At 37.8% G+C, this 22719-nt stretch overlaps 1 long non-coding RNA gene across 1 annotated transcript; it reads left to right on the top strand.

The window, feature by feature from the left end:
• The first annotated feature begins 22011 nt into the window (after positions 1-22011).
• Positions 22012-22457, top strand: LOC128260250 (uncharacterized). The gene is made up of 2 exons (XR_008268119.1): positions 22012-22303; positions 22371-22457. It is a non-coding gene; the product is annotated as an uncharacterized LOC128260250 (long non-coding RNA).
• The last annotated feature ends 262 nt before the right edge of the window (positions 22458-22719 follow it).

Below are 22719 nucleotides of genomic sequence, written 5' to 3'. Positions count from 1 at the left end.
AGTTGGGATTCTGTTACTTTTATTCGTTCGAGGTCTGAGGCGTCAGGGGTGCCTGCGATCACTTTGAGAGCTGTCCCCAGAAATCTAGGCTTCTAGCTATCCTATGGTGTATTTTTAAAACGGACAGAAGACTCTTAATGTGGTCTGTATCGACCTCTAACAGCTTTCTCATATGTGATTGTGGGAAATGTTCGGACAATTTTTCGGTGCTCTCTGTAATTGCTACAAAATCGGACAAGTTGCTTGTGTGTTTTAAGTAATCCCTCTGCTCCCATACTAACGCGTCCCCGTCTATTATGGGAATGTAGTTAGAGTGCGAGTAATCGGTAATCCGAGCGTTCACTGATATTATCATGAGCAGGATTGTGCTAATCATCCTGTAAGACAAGGAAAAAAAAATGAGAAAAAATATTGTGCAACTTACTCTATTACTAATCTAATCTTTGTGCGTGACAATGTTGTCCTTATGGACCACCCGCCCCTTTACAAGAACAGACGTTCCTAGGTCTGCTTGTATCTTTTCTTCTGAGCATAAGGGGGACAACTTGTTTCCAAGCCTTTTGTTGTTTTTTATGTATATTTTCTCACCTACCTCGAATACCCTATTCTGTCTGTTAGGATTACATCTTTCGATATTGTCTTCCTGGGCTTTCGTTATTTTTTCTTTAACGATTCGCCTGATATCGTCAGATTCCGAATGTAAGACCTCTATAGGTTTTCTACCGGTGATTGAGTGGAGTGTTCTATTATATTCCACCGTTGCCCTCATTATTAATTCAGTTGTGTCGTCGGCTTTTTTGTCTAATTTCAGACATCTCGCGATTTCGGTTAAGGTGCTGTGAAAACGCTCCACTTGACCATTTGAACTGCTGTGGAGTGGGGGTGCATTTACGACATCTATATTGTAGTTGTTTTTTAGAAGCGATGTTATTGTTTCAGACTTGAAAGCTGGCTCGTTGTCGCAATAAATGGTTCTAATGTTTGGGAATAAGTTTATCAGCTGTAATATAGGGGCTTTTACGTCGACTATTGTTCAGGATATTATTGGCTGAACTACGGCGAATTTTGAGAACTTGTCGATGCAAGTTAGAAACTGTTTTTTATCTGTGTTAAATACGTCGATATGGAGCATTTCCCCGGAGTGGGATGGAATTGGTGTTATTCCAAGTTCTTGCTTTTGGGGTGCCTATCGTACTTTGCTTGTATGCATACCTTGCAATTAGCGACGATTTCATTGGCTAGCTTGTTCATTTTGGGAAAATAGTAATCGCGAAGGACTTGCTTAGTATTTTCTTGAGCAGCTCTGTGCGCACGATTGTGTTCAGCTGTGATAATCTCTCTTTGTTCGTTTTTGTCAGAGATGTCGGCTACTAAATTCTTACAATGCCAAAATTTTGCTGTGGGGAAATTTAACACGACTTTGTGTTGAAAACTGGCCAGTGTCGGTAAGTCGCAGTGAATTGCATTTACGACATTTGGGTTAATTACCTCCTTAAGCGTCTCAAAAAGGTTACTTTTATCAGTGAAATTTATTAAGTGGCGAGTTTTGCTGCCGAAAAGTATAAAGTTGCGCTTTAATGGGAAACGTGCTTCTTCTAGGACTATTTGGTTCCTGAAACAATTTAAAGGTTTGTCCGTCGTTTCAATTGTGTAGGTCAGGGAAATTTCGCTGTGAATGGTGGCTGCATCTGAGTGGGGCTCATCTTGCAATGCGTTTACGTTTTGTCGAGATAGGGCATCAGCCACGAAATTTTCTTTACCTGGCTTATAGAACATTTTTGCATCATGTTCGTCAATGTAAGCCTTCCATCTTTTAATCTTTGCGTTTGTATTTTTTCAGATACCGCAAAGGTTAAAGGCTGGTGGTCGGTAAATATTTTTATCTCCTTGGTGCCGTACAAGAAGTTTTGTAGCTTGCCAAGTGCCCACACAATTGCCAGTAACTCACGTTCGTTTGTGGCGTAATTCAACTCGCACTGTTTTAAAGTTCGCGAGATCATTGTAATGGGTCGACCCCCTTGGGACAAAACAGCTCCTATGCCATTTGCGGAGGCATCGGTAGTAAGGTCGAACGGCTGCTTAAAATCGGGATACATGAGGATGACATCTTCTGATGCTAAAATCTTCCTTAATCGTTCAAATGCATCGCGTTGTGAATCGCTAAATTCGATTGCCACCTTACGGGACCTGTGTTTACTAACCGTTCCGTTTTCCCCCTTTCAGGATGTCTGTCAAGGGCCTAGCGATTGCGGCAAAATCCTTTACGAATCTTCTGTAGTAGCTTGCTAACCCTAGAAATGATCTGAGACTGTACAAATTTTTCGGTTCGGGGTATTCCTGTATGGTTTTTACCTTCTCGGGGTCAGTTTTTGCTCCACCTTTGGTAACTATAAAACCTAGGAATTCGACGCTTTCCCTAAAGAATTTGGTTTTTTCCTGGGACACCCTCATGTTCGCATCGCTTAAGCACTTTAGTACTGTCTCGATGTGCCGAACATGGTCAGCTTCGTTCTCAGAGAAAATTATTACGTCATCAACATAGACGTAACAAATTTTCCCAATTTGTTCTCTAAGAACGTCATCTATGGTTCTCTGAAAAATGCTTCCGGCATTTTTAAGGCCGAAGGGTAGGCGACAGAACTCATATTTCCCGCCGTTTACTGAAAACGAGGTTTTCTCTCGGTCTTGTTCCGCTAGGAAAATCTGGTGGTACCCTGATTTTAGATCAAGGGTAGTGAAAAATTTTGCCTTCCCTAGGTTCGCTAGAATCATGGGAATACAAGGCATTGGGTAGCGATCTGGAATAGTTTTTTCGTTCAATTTCCTAAAATCGATTACCAAACGTTTGTTCTTGTTGCCGTTGGCGTCGGTTCCCTTTTTGTCAACTACCCAAGTTGGGCTGTTGTATGGGGACCTTGATGGTCTAATTATGCCATCCTTTAACAACTGTTTTATTTCGTTGTTTACAAAATCTGCAACACCCATAGGGTGTGGGTACAACCTTGAATACACCGGTTCGTTGTCTTCCGTACGAATAGTGGCGACGACAGAAGTGTTAAAGGGTAGTGCCTCGTTAGAGGTCGAAAATACCTTTAGTTTTCCTAATATCATCTTTTTAAATTCCTTTTTGATGGAATTTGGCATCACTATGTCATTTACATCTGTGAAGTTCACGCTGTCACAGTTGTAGTACTGAAGCTTTTCCGATTTATTCTGGTATTCTAGAGTGCTATTGTTTAAGTTCAATGTCACTCCTGCCTCTGTTAAGAGGTCGAAGCCTATGATGGCATCAAACGTACTAAGCGTGTCTAGTAAGAAAAATGGTGAAATTTTTTGAAAAATTGACATTAAACATTTGTTTTTGATTTCACTGGAGCCGTGTATTGAGCTCACAGTGAAAGGCCTGTCGACTGGAATTACGTTTTTTAGCTCCTTTACGGGCTTTACGTAATTCTTCGCCGCCCCAGTGTCTATTAGGATTTTTAATTTTCTCCCAGCCAGCTGCCGTTCAATGACGGGTAGCCGGGACCTCCCACTAAAAAATTTAATGAATCGTTGTCATATGTTGAGTCGCTGTCGTCATTTATGTTCTCGACTGCGCTTTCGGCTGCATCTTTATAGTCCTCATCTAGGTCGGCCTGGGCACCTTAGACTACATTGTTGACTCGCTGCCGTCTCTGACCTGTAACTCGCTCTGACGAATTTTGCCGCTTCCTAGCTGGTGGACCATTGTTTGTTTGCTGTCTCTCAAAATTGGTGAGCTGCCTGAATCTCGAGGACGAATCTATCTTCATTGGTTCAGGAGCCTGGCCCTGGTCTCTTGTTCTCTGTTCAAAATAAGTGTTGTTATTTTGCCGCTTGGTAAAATGGGGGTTTTGTCGAAGCTACGGTCGTCCCTATTGTTTTTTTCCTGTTTGGGGTGACCGCGGGACCTGATGGCCCCATTGCATGGGATTTCTCTTCTAGAGCCTTGGCATACGAACTCGAGAACATGCTTCTTTCGATGCTAGACTCTGCCTCTTTCGCTAGGGCTAGCGCAGACGGCAGGTCTTTTGGCTGAGCTGGGAAAACAATTGCCTTTAATGATTTTTTTAGGCCCGAAATAAATGCGTGCAGCGCATCTGCCCTGATTTCTTTGTTCATTAGGTCAGCGCCTTCTTGGTCGTGTGACATAATGATTTTATTAGTTACCAGCGTTAATTTCTTTTCGACTTCGTCATAATAGTCCATTAGACTTGAGTCGCCTTGCCTAACCATCTCAAGCGCTTGCCGCAGAGTGCGCAATGATGTGCGATCTGCGTATGTGCAATCTAGTCTTGCTATAATTGCATCGAAATTCAGCACTGTGTTGTGTGAGACTAGCAGTGCCCGTGCGGGCCCTTTGAGTTTGTTTCTAATAATAGTGACGGCTTGATAATGTGAATTGCTGCCGTTATACGGCCTGAAAAGCTCATATGCGTCATTGGCAGACTGTCGCCATGCCACGTACTCGTCTTGGGTTCCATTAAAATCTGGTATTGATTTTATAATGTCCAAGGGAACGTCGCATCTGATTTCTGGGTTTACAGAAATCCTTTCATATACGTTGATCTGAGGGGTGTCGACACGCAAATTGCTAAGCTGATTCTCGACCGCTTGAATGCGCGCTTGAAAATTTATTTCCTGACGTGCTAACGCTGCGTTAACGGCAGCTGTTACTAAAGCTTGAACCTGTTGTGCGTCCATGTCTGTTTCTAAAAGGCACTGTTGGCTATCACTGTCGTGGTCGGAAATATTAAAACCTTGGTTAGAATTCCAACTGTCTTCACTGTCGTACTCTGTTTTAACCTCTCTATAGTCCTTTGACCAACTCATCAATCAATCATTAAAAACCTTCTCACTTATTTGTTTGGTATTCCGATTATTTTTAAATCGGTTATGCAAATTATGTTTGTATTATTTCGGCACAGTTTTTATAGGTCAAATCAAACACTTTAATTTTTTATTTAAATTTTTGGATTTGATGTTTTTTTATAGAACTTACATGTTACATTCCATGTGTGCGTGAGTTCTTAATTAAGTTGAGCGCCAATTATGTTTTGTCCTCTGCGTTGTGTCCAGCGAAGACTCCCGTGTCCGCCGGTATGGCTAGTAGGATGACTTAAGTTTCCTCTTCCTTGATGTGTCCAGCGACGGCTTTTATATCCGCTGCAGTTGCCAGTAGGAAGATTATGGTGGAAAGTAACTGTACCTTCTATTGCTGGCCTTGGGCTCAGTCAATAAATAAAAGATATAACAATTAACGGCAAGTGCCGGAGTAGTGATATTTATTAAGCGACTTATTGGTTGAGCGCTGCATTCAAAACTGATTACAAATATTCTGCTAAAGCTAAACCTAAACTCGCATCACGCTACAATGTCATGGTCGGCAAGCCGACTCAGCATAAGCGTAACAATAACAAGAAACTCTTGCGACATAACAAAAGTCTCCGGTTGCTGCCGCTGACCATTGCAGCTATAGCGCGCTGATACAAAGTGTTTAGCTCCGCAATTGCGAGAGTTTATTAAACTTATGAATTATCTTATATCTTACAAAGTGTTTAGCTCCGCAGTTGCGAGAGTTTATTAAACTTATGAGTTATCTTATAACTTACATTCCAATCAAGGCAGTATTTTTCTATTGCAACATTTAATCAAGGTACTTATGCTTCGATGTTATTTATCAAATATTTTTCACTGAACCTTCCATTTCTTGATGTTCTAAAAATATATTTCTACTATTTCAAATAAGGCGTGGAAACAGTGGCGGATCTAGGGTTGCTGGCGCCCGGGGCAAAGCGAAAAATTCCGCTTTAGGAGTATTTTAAGTATAAATAGGTTATTAATTATTAAAAGCTTATATGTTTGAAGAATTGTATTTCATATCGATTCAGTTACAACTGAAAAAAACATTATTAGTTGTGTTTTGCAAGACAAAAAAATATTAATTTTAGAATATAACTTTTCTGGCCTTCATTGCCGCAAATTCAGCAATAATATCATTGTAGTCGAGTGAATCTGCTACTTCACTTTCGATAGATAAAATAGCTAAATTTGACAGCCTGTCTTGGTTCATGGTTGTGCGGAGATAAGATTTTATCAATTTCAGTTTACTGAATGATCGCTCACACGAAGCCACGGACAATGGTAGAGTCAGCAAAATTTTCAATGCCGTCACAAGTGTTTTGTACGCCTCTAACCCCAACGATGAAATATACAATAGTATTCTTTTTGGAGTGAGATCAAGACTTTCTCCCTTTTTATTGGCCCTTTTCAGAAGAAAAATGACATCTTTGATATCGTGAAACAATTTCGTACCATTTAAGTCATTAGAATAAATTTCAGCTAATGAATTGCATTTATCGTTCGAAAAACAAAAACAAATCACATGGGCTTCATCTAGCGAAGTTCAAAACAAAGCATGCTGAGAAAATTCTGTCGGCACTTCTGCTACTGCCGAAGTTCGAATTTTTTTGTAGTTGTTTATTGCGAAGTAATTAGAAGCAGCGGCTGAAATAGGGAGAGGATAGGACGGCACAAGAAGAAAAGGAACTGTGTAGACTTTTAAATACCCTTTTTTAGAAGCGCTAGTATATTTCTTAATTTTTAAGATGATATATAAATGATTTTTATTGATTAAATGTAATAACATTTTGGAAGTTATTGTAAAGTTGCTATAGGCAACGCCAAAATGTTAATATTTGATTATCTGCCATGTGTGATTTTAACTACAAGGCATTGTTATGGTCGGATATACCCTGGCACGCGTCAGGCAGAAATTTCGGTTTCGTTTTTCGTTCTCCCCATTCCCTTTGCTCTTGAATTCGACTGCAACAGGGTGAGGAAGTGTTTTTTAAAGTGAAAATTTTAGGCAATTATTAATTAATCACTTACACTTGTATTCTCATGCATATATATATGCATATATATATATATATATATATATATAATATATATATATATATATACATGCTCAGCGCCGCGGGAAAATATGAATTCTCGAAACATATATTGCTAGTCGGACTCGATTTAGCGCCTCTTAGATTTGGCGTTCGCATGCCCCTTTCGCCCCCCCCTAGATCCGCTACTGCATGGAAAACACAAAAATGAAACGGATAAAACCAAGTGGTGCCCAGTTCAAAAAAAAATCCGTGCAAAAAAACAACACACCGAAAATTTGTCGAAAGAATTTATGTTAAATTACGTGAAAAGTCATAACAGGAACCTTAATAATTAATAACCTATTTACACTTAAAATACTCCTAATGTTATTCGTACAGCAAATAGGGAGGGGGCGGAATTTTTCGCTTTGCCCCGGGCGTCAGCAACCCTAGATCCGCCACTGTTTTTATTGACATATTTCACTTATCTGTAGCTTCACTAGTTAGGAAGTTAAAGCCATAGAAAGTTAAGCTATTATTAGCGATTCCCCGCTAAATAAGCTAGTTTTTCAAAAAGTCGTGGAACAAACTTTTTTTGTAACGACTTACCCAACACAAAAATTTTAAAACAAGTCCTTAAAATTTTTTGAGACTGAGAAACGATGTAGAAAATTTTTGTATTTTTTAAATATACCAAAAAAAACAGTAGTTTTGAAAATAACTTTTGAACGGAGCATCGGATCTGAGCAAATTTAATTTCATTCGACGCGAATTTTGAATAAAATTTAAACTGTGTTAACTTTATTTAGTGTGTCATTTTCACCGTCCTTTCGATTTTCAATTTTCCTGAAGTCTTGGTATGCAATTCTTATTCATTTAGCGATACCTTTTGATTGGTGTATTACCCGTCACGATCGGACCATTACAGCAGATTTTCAATTCTGCGGCTATATAATAGTAGTCTCCTAAACACACGCTCTTGTTGCTCATCGTCACTACATGTACTGTCGTCCATAATGATATAGAAACACCATTTGCTCTGCACGAACCTCAGCCCAAACTCAGCTGAGAGCCATGTTCAAAATTAAATTTTAATTCTCACCCCACTTTTTGCTGTAAATTTGCAACTGCACTGTTCGCATCAGTCCTTAACAATAAGAACCGTGAAAAATTTCACTTTTTATACCCTTGCAGAGGGTATTATTATTTCAGTCTGAAGTTTGCAACGCAGTAAAGAAGACATTTTCGACCCTATAAGGTATATGTTATATTCTTGATCAGTATCATTAGGAGAGTCGATCTAGCCATGTCCGTTTGTCCGCCGTCTGTCCGTCCGTTTCTATGCTTTCCCATAAGCTGTCTTTCTATTGCAGGTAGTATATAAGTCAGAACGAGCCGGATCGGCCGACTATATCATATAGCTCCTATAGGAACATTCGGAAAATAAATAAAAAAAAATTATAACTTTGCTGTTTTTTAATTTTATTTTAGTTCTTCGACATATAGTAATGGTTAAATATTTTAGAATTACCGGCTTAAATTTGATCAAAATCGGACTACTATATCATATAGCTCTCATTGAAACAATAATAATATAAGAAACAGCTGCCATAGGAACTATTGAATAATTAAGCTGCAAATCATCATAGCTTCAATGTTTTTAAACATATTCGCAAGTAAATCATAATTTTGTTATTTGAATTTGTTATTTTTGCAATAGCTGTCAGGGTGTATGAACTGTGGCTTGCCGAAGTTTGCTTCCTTTCTTGTTTTACCTACGTTTATCACTGGAAAAGTCACTCATATTTACTCTATAAATCAGTGTCAAAAGAAAAAAGAAAAAAAGCAAACTTCGGCAAGCCGAAGTTCATATACACTCATAGAAAAAATACAGAATTTCGATGTGAAATCAAGAACGAACGATGTCAAACGTAGGGTAAATTCGAATTTTTTTGCTTCAAGAACGAAAGGCTATATTCAAGTACGTATTATTAATCCCGAAGTTATACATTTAAGAATGAACGTCATCAGTCCAAGTACTCAAAGATATTGATTTGAGTACGAAAAATTCTGTATGCAAGTATAAAAGTGTCTTAGTTTAAGTTGTGCAAGTGAAAAAATTAAGTATAAAAAACGTTCGTTTAAACATTTCAAGAAAGAATAATTTCTCATGTGTGAAACAAATATTCTAATTTGGAGAGTAAACCATTCTTCTTTTAAAAACCAAGCCATCTTTAATTTAGAATGAATATTTTTAATTTAAGAACAAATCATTTTTTATGTAAGAAAGCAATATTTATTTGGAGAATAAACAATTCTTTTTTTAAGTACAAAACGTTTTGAACTTAAGAATACAATTTCATAAAAAAGGTATTTCAGTATTATATCTGATTCAGTTGTTAATATTTAAAAGTACAAATTTTGTATTGTGTTTTTTGACTTACATTAAAACAATGTGTTTTAAGCAGCATATACATATTTTATACAAACAAGAGTTTTATCATAAGTCACAGGATATATGTAAATGCAAAAGAGCTGTGTCGAATTTACATAATTTTCTAATACAATGTTCGTTAGCAGAGCCAATTACGTATGCGCGAAAATGTTGATATCGCTTGTTTTTTACTTCAAGTACAGCTTTCTTCCCGGCTTCTTGTACTTTTCACCTTCGATGAAATAAAAGTCTTGTAAATAAACAACAATTACTTAATTATTAATATGCCTTAATACGACTTTTAAAAATTAGAAAATATTAGGATTATAAGTATTTTAAGCTCAATCAAAATACCTAGAAAAAATTCAATTCTGGCTTCTTTGTCATATAGCTTCTATTGGAACAATCGGAAAAGTAAATGGAAAAAAATTTAAGCTATGTTGGTTTTAAAATTTTTTTGTTTTTGTAAATATAGTATTGGTTTAATATTTCAGAACTACAATTTAAATATCATTAAGATCGGTCTATTATAGAACAAACAATAGAAATGATTTTGAAAGTAAAGGAAGTAAACTTCGGTAAGCCGAATTTTATATATGTATGTACCCTTGCAGCTTTTGCAAAAATCGGATTTTATTCGTATATGTAATTAAATTATATTTTTAAATATATAACAATATTCTTACCTTGTACAAGCTTTCGTTGGGAAAAATTTAAACAATTTCACCAACAAGTTTGGGAAAGTCGCCGACTTTTATGGCAATGTAGTAGTTGATGGCTTCCTCAACTATTGCGTTGATCAGTCAGATTCTATCCACCTCAACAAGATTCCCTTTATTAATTAACGTTTTTCCATGCTCCTTCGCCTCTATAATCGAACGAATGCTCTGCAATTTACAGTTCTTTTTGACTCCTTCTTTTTACTAAGAAAAAAGAGGAATAAAAAAAAAAGGAACGGTAAAGAGCTCTTTCACATATATACATATGTATGTATGTGTCCTTGTAAAAATGTATGTCAGCCCTTTTATTTATTTTAATAAACTCTGATTTAACATCTATTCTAATTTTTACTAGTTTTTATTGGAAAAAGACGCGAAAACTGGCACAATAATGTTTTGCATGTTATGTGTTCATACGTGCGAACGTTTCACCGTTGCTTTTTTTTCATTTCACTTTGTCTGTTTCGGAATCAGGAAAGAGGCACATAGACACATAAACGAAAACGTAATTCGCGCGAATTTTAATATTATAAACGACTACTCCGTTTTATTGTAAATTTTAATATTTGTTTGTTTTTACTTTAATTGGTAAGGAAACGTAATTCACGCGAATTTTTATTTTATTAACGACATCACTTCTCTTTTATGTTACCACATTTGCTTATAGTTTGTTGTTTCACATTAACACACAATTACTTAGCCTGCAGTTACGGCAGCACACCCTGCATTCCCATTTCTTCCAACGACATCGTCCGATAACACTGATGTGTATCGATATACACAAATGTGCTCGATTGTACAATATTAACATGTAATCCTACGTCTGCTAGTGAAACAACGCTTAATATATAGATTTAAATGTTTTTTTTGTAATTCTGTTATTATTTACAGACATTATAAGCAGGGTTAAAGCGAAAAATAAAGTTTTCTCTATGTATTAAAAAAAGATTTTAAAATGTTATTATCAAGTGGACCCGTACTTATTCTGTACACGTTCGTCCTTGTATTGTATGAATTATTCGTCCGATTTTTAAGAACGTTCGTGCTAAAATTATTCGTTCTACTTTTTTCTGGGTGTACCCTTGCAGCTATTGCATATTTTAAATATTCTTGATAACATTAAAATTAAAAAGAGTTTTTAAAAAATATTACAAAATAAAAAAGTTAAATTTTTATTTTTTTTAATTTTTATTGTTTCTATGGGAGCTTTATGTTATAGTCGTGCGATTTTAATGAAATTTATACCGTAATTCTGAAATAATTAACCATTACCATATCTCGAAAAACTAAAAAAAAATTTATAACAGCAAAGTTATAACTTTTTTTGATTTATTTTTCCGATTGTTCCTATGGGAGCTATATGATATAGTCGTCCGACCGGCTCGATCCGACTTATATACTACCTGCAATAGGAGGACAAGTTTGGGAAAGTTTCATGCAGATAGCTTTAAAACTGAGAGACTAGTTTGCGTGGAGACGGACGGACAGACGGACATGGCTAGATCGACTCTCCTAGTGATGCTGATCAAGAATTTATATACTTTATACGGTCGGAAACGTCTCCTTCACTGCGTTGCAAACTTCTGACTGAAATTATTATACCCTCTGCTAGGGTATAAAAAGGATTGTATAGACTTCTGAATACCCTTTTTAAAAAGTTCTGTAATAACATATTTAAATAATTTTTATTGCTTTAATGTAATGACATTTTTCAAAATAAAACAAGAAAGAAAGCAAACTTCGGCAAGCCGAAGCTCATTTACCCTTTCAGCTATTGCAAGAATTAAATACTTTTGAAAACATTAAAATTATGATTTAATTGCGTATATGTTTAAAAACATTGAAGCTATGATGATTTGCAGCTCAATTATTAGATAGTTACTTTATATATTTTAATTATTTCTATGGGAGCTATATGATATAGTCGTCCGATTTTGATGAAATTTAAACCGTAATTCTGAAATAATTAACCATTACTATATCTCGAAGAACTAAACAAAAAATTAAAAAACAGCAAAGTTATAATTTTTTTTATTTATTTTTCCGATTGTTCCTATGGGAGCTATATGCTAAATTATAATACCCTCTGCAAGGCTATAAAAAGGTGCTTTTATCTGCCTTATATTGATGAAAATTGTTCCCTACTTGATCTCAAATAAGAAAATATAAATTAATACTGATTTTCATAGAAATTAATTCTTACAACTAACAATGAATTTTGTTTTTCGGATTACATTTAAATTATGAAACGTCTTTAATGCAGTATATAGACTCTCATCGTTTAAAGCTTTTGCGGTTTTTTAAACATATATAATGGTAAACTATTATTGTTGCCAAATACGAATATAAACAAACACTTCCACTGGTTTTTCATCTGATCTCACATGATGGAGCACTTTAACTGTTGCTCATTTGTCCTGAATAATAACATAAGCAAAACTGCGAACTCCTGAAAATATGATGAACTTGAGGTCGTTCAATTTCGCATTGAGTACAGGAAAGGGGAAAAGAGATGGGAAGAGAATGGCCCATGCAGATTTCCTAAATCGTAAACCACAAAAGATAGTCGAAAAGAGCATTAATCTGACGAAGGTATCTGACAACTCGCCTTTCGCTGAACAGCAACGCGACCCTGAAGTTTCTGAAAGAATGATTATGATAGACGCTTTTACTAAGTTTGTAAATCAGTATCATATTTTAAGCTTTAACACGGACAACACGGTTTGCCTATGCGCGTGATTGCCGATCAGGCTGGGTCAACTATTATAAACACACAGAATGAGAAAAAAAGATTCGAATAAAAAAATGCTATAATTGTAAGGCACCAGGTTGGTGATTATGTATTAATAAGAAATGAGAATTTAAATCAAACCAAACTAGACCCAGAGTTTAAGAAACCATTTGAAATTAATGAAGTATAAGAGTGTATCCGTTATAAGTTTAAATCCTTAACAAGTTATTTATATTCACATGAACACTTGCTGGACGAATTTGACAAATAATTGGAAGGACAATTGATGACGATGATCAGACCGGAGGTGGGCAAGACGAATTGTAATTTAAGAGATCTTTATAAAATAAGTAATATTTTTTATAGTAAACTGCACCATGTTTCTTTGTGGATGCAAGGCGGGAGTCAGGGGACGAGTTGAGTTTTTATGAAAGGCCAATTGGAAACAAAGATCAAATGTGAAAGATGATTTAAGACAAAAGAAGAAAAGTTTTTATTGAATTCGTGACCATCATAATGTTCATAATAATATTAGTTAAAAGTATTGTCAATAAATGAGTTAGAGCAGAGAGTTTTAGTAAAGCTAATTGGGTTATAATCAGGAGTACATGAGGTCGTGTGCCTGTTAGGAATGCCGTGTCGCAGTACTCGGAATTATTTGAATTCTGGAAACCGTTTACCTATTTGGCGGTAATCGAAACTGGTACAAATATTTCTAAAAGGAAGGTACCGAAAACCAAGTATTGGTTCTCTCTTTAGACCGAGAGCCCAACTTTAGCGAGACGGTGTTGTAAGGTCTTTAAGGAACAGCTTAACCGTCGAGAGTGGGACGGTCGCGCGAGAGCAAGATATAAGAGAAGAGAAAGAGGTGGCGTGAGAGAGGTGACGTGAGACACGTTGATATAGAAATAACCGAAAGTAATATTTCTCCGACATACAAATAAAAAGAACTACCAAATCCATTACAAGTCAAAAGCTAAAGCTTCTATACGTACCAGCTTAAAAGCAGCACCAGGCTGCAAGTGGTTATAAAAGGAATTTAATCTAACGTTCCCACTGACGATACAGTTCGTGCTTTTGAATCGGAATGCTTTTGGTAACAGGAACCATAAGCATAATTAACAGAAAAAAAGTTCCGCAGACTATGTTTAAAAATTGAACTATGTTCGGAAACGAAGCAAATCAATGCACAAACTGTCAAGAATTCTGTCACACGAAAACCGGTTGCACCATGCATGCGGAGCCTACATGCCACAGCATCCTGCAAAGCCAATAAGGACGATGCAACAGTGAGGAAATGCGGTAATTGCGGTGTTCCCCAACTAACTATAGAGAATTCCCGGTATACAAGACCTTAATAGAACGTTTACAACTATATATAACACCGGGAGTGTCATTCGCTAACGCTCTTTGATATCCAGGTATGGTTCCAATTACAACAGCAGGGCCAGTACCAGAAACAAACAGCGATTCATTAGATCCAAGAACAAACACATCGAAAACACAATGGCATAGAATCACTAACCGCCTTTTTGCAACCCAGCCTCAAGAACTTCATGACATTCATGCAGGCAACAATGTCGGAGCTATTGAAGAATCAAATCAATCAAAATCTTCTATTAGAATTGGCATCTGGAATTCAAACGCAATTTTCCAGCACATGCTAAAACTGTTGCAGTTTCTCCCAAGATGGCAATTGACATTATATTAATCTCAGAACCGCATCTAACAAGCAAAAACAATTTGTACACTAATAATTATATATTTACAAACTGTGGTGTGACCTCACTAAGCGCTGTTTACTTTTCTCCGCGATTTTCTGTTACCGACAACCAATTTATGCAGGGACTGAAATGCGAAACACACTCACTGGAGATTTCGCTATCTGAGCCCGAAAAGCAGAGAACTATACAGCGCGATTTTCCAACCAAGCAACAATCTGCACTTTTTTTTCGCTTGGAAGGTCACCTTCTAGCCAACTGACTTCAAATAATCTAATAGATGCCGAAAGTCCATCTGGTTTATCATCTGACCACTCGATTGTACTCAATCACATTTTTGAGCGCCCTCAGCTATCCAATATCACACAGATCCTAGCAACGAATAGAACGATTTGGCTTAAATACCAACCAAAATCCAATCAGCAACAGTACTAAGGACATGGTTAACACAGTTCAAATCCTGGAAGCACTTCTTGTATCTCATCAGCTCTCAGAAATGCACACGAAAAACTAGTAGCTACCACGCGCAAGCTTTCCAGAATATTGAGGCAAGAAGAAAAACAGGCCCATGAAACTTATGTTAAAATTATCACCTACGAACACAAGATTCCTGCTCTGGAAAGTTCATCCCGATATCAGCCACCGATTCTAGCTGAATCACTGTGGCGAGACCAAGCCTTCGTCCGACATGCAGCACACAAAACCATCCCTAAGCATGCGATCTAACGCTGACCCGAACTGGCAGTCCACATCCAACGCTCGCAGCGCTGCTATGTAACTAATTTCAGCCAACTTTAAGTCATATATCTGTTTTGGTGAGGCCAAGGACGTCAACAGATCGAAAATGGGAGTCACCAATGTAAGGAAAGCTGCTTTTCGGCGGGCTTCATCTGTCGGCCAAGACGTAGAGTTTAATTCGTTCCATGTTGGTTATCAATTTCTGTAGCTGTCCCACGTCGAATGGTTTTAGTTGGCCAACACTCGCCATGGCGGGGTGTTGAGTGTTGTTCAAATAATCTCATAGATGCCGAAAGTCCATCTGATTTATCATCTGACCACTCGCCTGTACTTAATCGCCTCATTGAGCGCCCTCAGCTATCAAACATCACATAGATCTTAACAACGAATAGAACGATTTGGCTTAAAAATCAACCAAAATCCAATCATCAACGGTACTAAGGACATGGTTGACACAGTTCAAATCCTGGAAGCACTTCTTGTATCTGCAGCAAGTAACGCCGAAGTAACACCGAAAAGTACGACATCAGCTCTCAGAAATCACACCAACAGCAGTAAGCATTGAGTATTGAGTATTGAGCAATTAGTCAGGGAAAAGCGCCGCCTTCGTCGATACTGGGAAGCCAGCAAATCACCATCTGCACACGAAAAACTAGTAGCTTCCACACGAAAAACTAGTAGCTACCACACGCAAGCTTTCTAGAATATTGAGGCAAGAAGAAAAACAGCCCATGAAACTTATGTTAAAAACAAGAAACAGAGCAAACTTCGGCAAGCCGAAGTTCATATACCCTTGCAGCTATTGCAAGAATTAAATACTTTTGAAAACATTAAAATTATGATTTACTTGCGTATATGTTGAAAAACATTGAAGCTATGATGATTTGCAGCTCAATTATTAGATATATATTTTTATTATTTCTATGGGAGCTATGTGATATAGTCGTCCGATTTTGATGAAATTTAAACCATAATTCTAAAATAATTACCCAATACTATATGTCGAAGAACAAAGAAAAAAATTATTCAAATTTTAAAACAGCTAAATTATATTTTTTTTTCTTTTTTTTTCCGATTGTTCCTATGGAAGCTATATGATATAGTCGTCCGATTTTGATGAAATTTAAACCGTAATTCTGAAATAATTAACCATTACTATATGTCGAAGAACTAAAAAAAAAATGAAAAACAGCAAAGTTATAATTTTTATACCCTTGCAGAGGGTATTATAATTTCAGTCAGAAGTTTGCAACGCAGTGAAGGAGACATCTCCGACCCTATAAAGTATATATATTCTTGATCAGCATCACTAGGAAAGTCGATCTAGCCATGTCCGTCTGTCCGTCTCCTTCACTGCGTTGAAAACTTCTGACTGAAATTATAATACGCTCTGCAAGGGTATAATTATCACCTACAAACACATAATTCCGTCTCGAGAAAGCTATTCCGAATAAAAGCCCGATTCCAGCTGAATCATTGCAAGGTTGGAAATCTCCGTTTTCAGCCAAGTTTCTGAGAAGACTGAAATATGTTCATTAAGGGCAGAGGAGCTTGCGAACAGGCTAGGTAACTTCAGGTTTGGTATTAAGTTTCTTTACTTTTGATAGGCTAGAAATTTAGAAGTGTTTAGTTTTTAGGAACAGACTCTCAAATCGGAGGCCCATTATTATTTCACTGTCTTTAAGGAACAAATTCCTTTATTATTAGTTCATCATCAGGCCAAAAACTTCCATTATTTAGAACGTTAAATGCTTACGGAGGAACAGATATTTTAAAAGAGGATATCTTGCGAGCGTTTAAAAATTTCAATTGCTCAACAGTACTAACATTAACATCATCAGATGTGGTTTCGGAGATGAATCGAGAAACAAATAATTGTTTCCTATGGAGAACAACAGAATGTTTCTTTTTACAGCCTTGCACACTTTGCACATTTTTACTCCGACTTTCTGATGAAGGGAGTACTTCAGAGCACGCAGTACCATTAGGAAAAGCTGGCTGTAAAGCTTTTGATCCACCGGGCTGCTCTACAGCTTCTCCAGTGACATGGGTTGATGAACTAGGTGCCGGTAAAGACTCATTACAAGTATTTAAAATTGAAATTGGGGAAGATTCCTTTTCTGAAACTGAATTTAAAGAAGCCCCGTTCCAATGGGCTCGGTATATTTACGCTTAGGTGACACACTTAGCAGTTTTTTACTACCAAACTGTTCACGTTGCAGGTCAAAGTAGTATTTAACTCTGCCAACCCTTGCATGCATGATGTAGATGAAAGATGGCAACCTTTCTTGTTTTCATCATGATGGAGTTAAAAAATATTCGCCTATAATCCAGGATGTGAACTATATTTCCTGGTTTTGGTATGAATACTACCTTAGCTTCCCTCCATGAAAGCGGTGTATGTATCAGTTTGAAGCATGCCTCGTAAATGGCTTGCAGTAACTTTCTAATGCTGTCATTTGTAGTTTGTAGCATAGTCGGGGTAATGCCGTCTGGCCCCGGGCTCCTATATTGGTCAAAGGAGTCTATCGCCCATTTAATTCTTTCACCTGACCTGCTGTGGGATCCTCGAGAACGAGTCATCACACTTAATGCCCGGTGACCTCTGACCATGTCTGACGAGTTTGCGAAGGGAATGGGTCTGTCCGGCACGGCTGCTTTGGCTATCAAGTCTTGACCTCAATCGTATCCCACTTCTCGGACAGCAAGCGTCCGTCGTTGTGAAGTCTTCCTCCAATGCCGATGCTAGACTGCCTCTGGCTACGTCGCTGAATTTCTTGGATTACTTTACTTATTTATTTATTTCACCAACAGAAAAATCTTTTACTGGCTACTTATTTAAGACTTAACTAGGACTTAACTAATCATTAATAGTAGAAAAATAATTGAAAAATGCAAGCCTAACGGATTCTCTAGGGGAACTCGGTAGGCCCACCATCGAGCAAATCGATGATTAAGATAAGTGCGGATACTTCTCAGGGATCCTAAAACGAAGAAAGATGTAGAAGACGACATTTAGCTAAATTTGAAGGAGCAGGGTCGTGAAAATTAAAAAAAAAGGGCAAAACGAAAAAAAAAAAAATCTTCTGTACACGCTCAATACGGCGAATATGTATGGCTTCAGTCGGATTCCAGACAAACGAGGCATATTCAAGTTTTGATCTAACAAATGACGATAATAAGCCCAGTATATGAGTCGGAAACCTGCAGAGCGTTGCGCTTAACAAAGCCGTACATAGCTTTTGCTTTCGGAATTATGTAGGAAGCTGATTTATTTTCAATCAACATAAAGGAAGGAACGTGGGATATTGTTCTTTTAGAATGTACAAAACGCCAAAATGATTAAGGGTTTGTAATCAGTTTTCTTTCCACATCTGCAATGTATTGACTGTATAAAAATTTATTCAAGAACTCGACTTCGCGCTTATGTAGCTTGTACCGATCAAAGTCTGCAGAATCCCTGCTTTTAGCATAACGCTTATAAAACTTGTTTTTGAGATTTTTGTATTTCTTTGGACCCTGCGTGTACCATGGTAATCTAAAAGAACTAGGAGCTCAAATTATGGCATACTTTTTGCTAATAGAAGAGAGAGAAGACAAAAGTGTTCATAGCAAATAACCACCATAGCAAATGAGAGGATCTCATTCCAGTTAACATAAGAAATACCATTCAGAATTAAAATTAAACTGCTCGTTCTAACGAAAGATTATGGCGCCGGTAAGTTACATGGTGAAATAATATGACAGGTCAACTTAATTAGAAGTGGATGATAGCGAGCATTGCTCTCAGATATTGGGTTACTGCAACAACTTAAAATTAAAGCTTAAATCGGGGTCAATAAAAATTAGGTCTAAAAGTTTATTTAAACTATTAAATACATGATTAATCTGGACTAATTACATGCTAAAAATATCATCAATAAATATAATTTCATGAGGCAGATGTAAATTACTGGAAACCATCGCCGAGGCACCTGCATCATGAACCCACACAAGCGAAGTGAGGTTGAAGTCGCCCAGAACGCAGGTGTACTGATTATCATCTAGATCCTGATAGATAGATCCCCACATGAGCCTTGTGTAGCTCGAAAATACTGCTTAGGGGTATATATGATACCACCAGGAAAATAGTCTCCGCAGAATTAGAGAGAGATACGCAAATTTGATCAAAGAGATAGTCCTCTATTAGGAGACGAATAGAAGCGCAACGCAGATTACGCCGCACAGCTTTAAGAAGGCCGCCACCTCTAGATCATTGTCCAAACGCTTTGAAAGCTAGATGACGACTTTACGAAGAAGGTAGGCCTCGCTCTTTCTTGAGCGTCCTTTGCTCGCTTTGGCGCGCTCTCACTGACTTCGTGGGAGCGGTTCCGTAAGGCATCGTGTTTTGTGCTCCGCAACTCTCAGGTTGGTCTCGCCCTCCGCCTTATTCTTGGCTTTCTTGCCCAGGATAAAGCGCGCCCGACTGACCTTCGCCTTCCGTTGCTGATGGGTTACCGCTTTGCCGCTATTTCCAAATGCCTTGCTGGTACCTGGCTGGGTTCCGCATGTGTTGTGGTTGTTGTGTGGAGTGCTAGTCTTAGCAACCCCCTCCGGTGTCGTCGGAATCATAGCGCCCTGACTGGGAGTCCGCGGCTCTTTCACGACGCTTTTGCAATTTATTGGGGTTCTTACCTCCTCTGCAAGTTTTAGTAGCCCAGAGGTAGGTGTTCACTAGATATTGTTAGCTTTCTAGCGTATAGACGGATCTTGTATGGCTCGGTGCAAAGCTCGTCGGATATGGCGTGGGTCTTCCTCCTCATCTATATATCACACCCGTTCTACTACGAAAAGTTTTAAGTGCACTATCTGTACTTCAATGACTGATCAAAATATGGTAGATATCGGACGACACAGACGGACCCTAAAGAATATATAATAAGAGAAGAATACCAATGTGGGTGGCTTAGTTGTAATTTGCCCCCATTCTCTACCCTCTCAACCTTAGCAACAGTAGAAATTGCTTGCTGTTATCCCTTGGCAAACGCTTTATTGTAGATTTAATCATATTCGAGAAGTTGACAACAGCATCGCTGTACTAGCAGCGGACCGTATTTATACAAATTATTCGCTCATATAAAGCGGTAACAAAATCCAAGATAATTTACATAAATTCTTCATATTCATTCTTTGTTCTATGTTTCTTTTTAGTTTCTGAACTTACATTCTAATAATTCATGTTCTTTTTCAATTTAAACTTCTTAAATATATTTTGTTCAGACATATTCTAATAATTCATGATTTTACCCGGTTAAATCAAACTATATATATATATATATATATATATATATATATATATATATATCTTCTTGTAAGAGCGCGTGGTCTATGTCCTCTCTGGCTTTTGGGGTACAGTTTATGCACGTGTCGATATTGCAAGTTGAAATTAATACTGCTGACCAAATACTTGTGGTTGCTTATCGTTCCCAAAATCAAGTGAGCGAGCATCTCTTCGCGTTGGTTCAGGCAGCGCGAATTGGAAACTTCTAGATTCACCAGAAACGGGACTTTTCCCAAACTCGCTCATTTTTCCTTCTTTGCCTTTCGCACGCCGATAGAGAGCGAGAGAGAGAGAGATCTAAGTGTGTGCGTGTGCAATGCGACTCAGCAGGCATAACCGATTGGAAGTTTGGAAGACTTCTCTACATTCCTGCCCGGGCCTATCCGAATTGACATGCGAAATACGTTTTGTTTATTGCTATTACCGCGAACCCTACAAAGTCCGAAGGTTGGGTTTTTTTTAAAGACCTACCCAGGTCACTTAAAAGGGTTACCAGACAAGTACTCTATACTATACGATAGCTATCGCTTTTGTCTTGATTGATTTTTAAATGTCAACTATCATATAGACAATCAAAAAATTCCAGTAGGCGTTTGGTCAACTATCAATGAAATTGATGTCGCCTGGACTCACACCTATGAATACACTTCTCCGGTTCCTTGTGTTTCTGGCAGTGTTGTGCGTCTGCGTCACACAGGCTCTCTATTGAATTATTATTTTAAGCATCAGTAAGTTCTGGACTTAAAATATGATTTAAACTTTAAAAATATTGCCTTCAGTAAACCGACCTTTAAGCGAATTTCATAGGCTCTCCACAGAATATGTATGATAGTGAAAACGGGAAGGAAGCGATCGAAGGAAACAAGCGACTCTTTACCGAGCTTGACTCGGAAGGACGCATGGTCAGCCGGGCTATGACTCCTTACGAGTGCCAGCTCGAGGACGACGTCGAGCAGCTGCAAGAGGCGCTTTTCACGATTTCTTCTCACTACGACAAAATTCAGTTTCGGCTCCGACAGATAGCCTCAGCTTCAGCCTATGAGAGGGACCGTCTTCTCAAAGATCTAGAACGCTTGATAGCCCGGGGACTGGATGGGACTGAGAAAAGGCGGGAGAAAGGGGTACCGGGCATGCGATGCAACTCAGCCTTTACTGGCCAAGTACGCGCAAAGCAAAAAAAGATATTCTGTCAACTGCGGAGCCGTATCGAAGAACTGGCTGGAGCTCCAGAAGTTTGTTCTCAAACAGATTGTTGCCCTACCCAAGACAGATCTATGAAAACTTGTAATGCTACCATTATAAAGTCTGCCGATTGTCACATTGCCGATCAAGACATTGGGCGAAGTAAAGTATTATTTTGCAAGGTAGAGGAGGAAAAGAGCAAGCCTAGTCGATATTTGCAGGAATCAGGGCTTAACGCAAATTCTAAGACTAATAAGAGCTTAAGCTCTTAAGTCGGGATAAACATTTTTAAGATGGGCACTACTCGGATGGTGGTACGACTTGTCGCCGATACACAGGACTATTATTAAATAAAGAGCGGACAAATGTTATTTTAATGGAATGCCAAAGTCCAAACCAGAAAACTATCATTCCTGCACATTGAATTTTAATCTAGTGCTGCAATAGAAATCTTCCGAACACTCCCAGTAATCCTTCAAAGATAAATTCAAAAGACGGCTCCTTTAATCATGAATAGGAAACCTAAGAAACAAATCCAAATAAAAAAATTTCCTTTAAGGTAATATGATGAAAGTCAATGTGACTTCTTGTGACTATAGCGAAATGTTGTAATCTTTACCCCCCAGGTATTGGATGTCAAACAATTTCAGTTCGAATTATATTTATTATGCAATTATTTAAAAATAAACAGCCGATATATATTTGCTCCTTTATCAATTTGTTTATTTAGAAACGGAATAAACGGTCTTGCCCGCGGTGCTGGCATAAATGCGTTCAAAAACAACCTCAAAGAGCTCAGCGAGGTTAATATGCAAATTCTGAAGGCGGTGGATTTTGACAAATGCCATCATACGAAATGTGCAAGAACAAGAGACAGATTCAACAGGTACGCAGTGGCTGTCAGACATTTAAAAAGCGTATTTATTTAGTCTATTGCTTATTCATTATTTGTCACACAATTTGATATCAGATATT

Source organism: Drosophila gunungcola (genome assembly GCF_025200985.1).
Source record: "Drosophila gunungcola strain Sukarami chromosome 3L unlocalized genomic scaffold, Dgunungcola_SK_2 000031F, whole genome shotgun sequence".
Taxonomy (NCBI): Eukaryota; Metazoa; Arthropoda; class Insecta; order Diptera; family Drosophilidae; genus Drosophila; species Drosophila gunungcola.
This window is presented reverse-complemented; position numbering and strand designations above follow the sequence as displayed.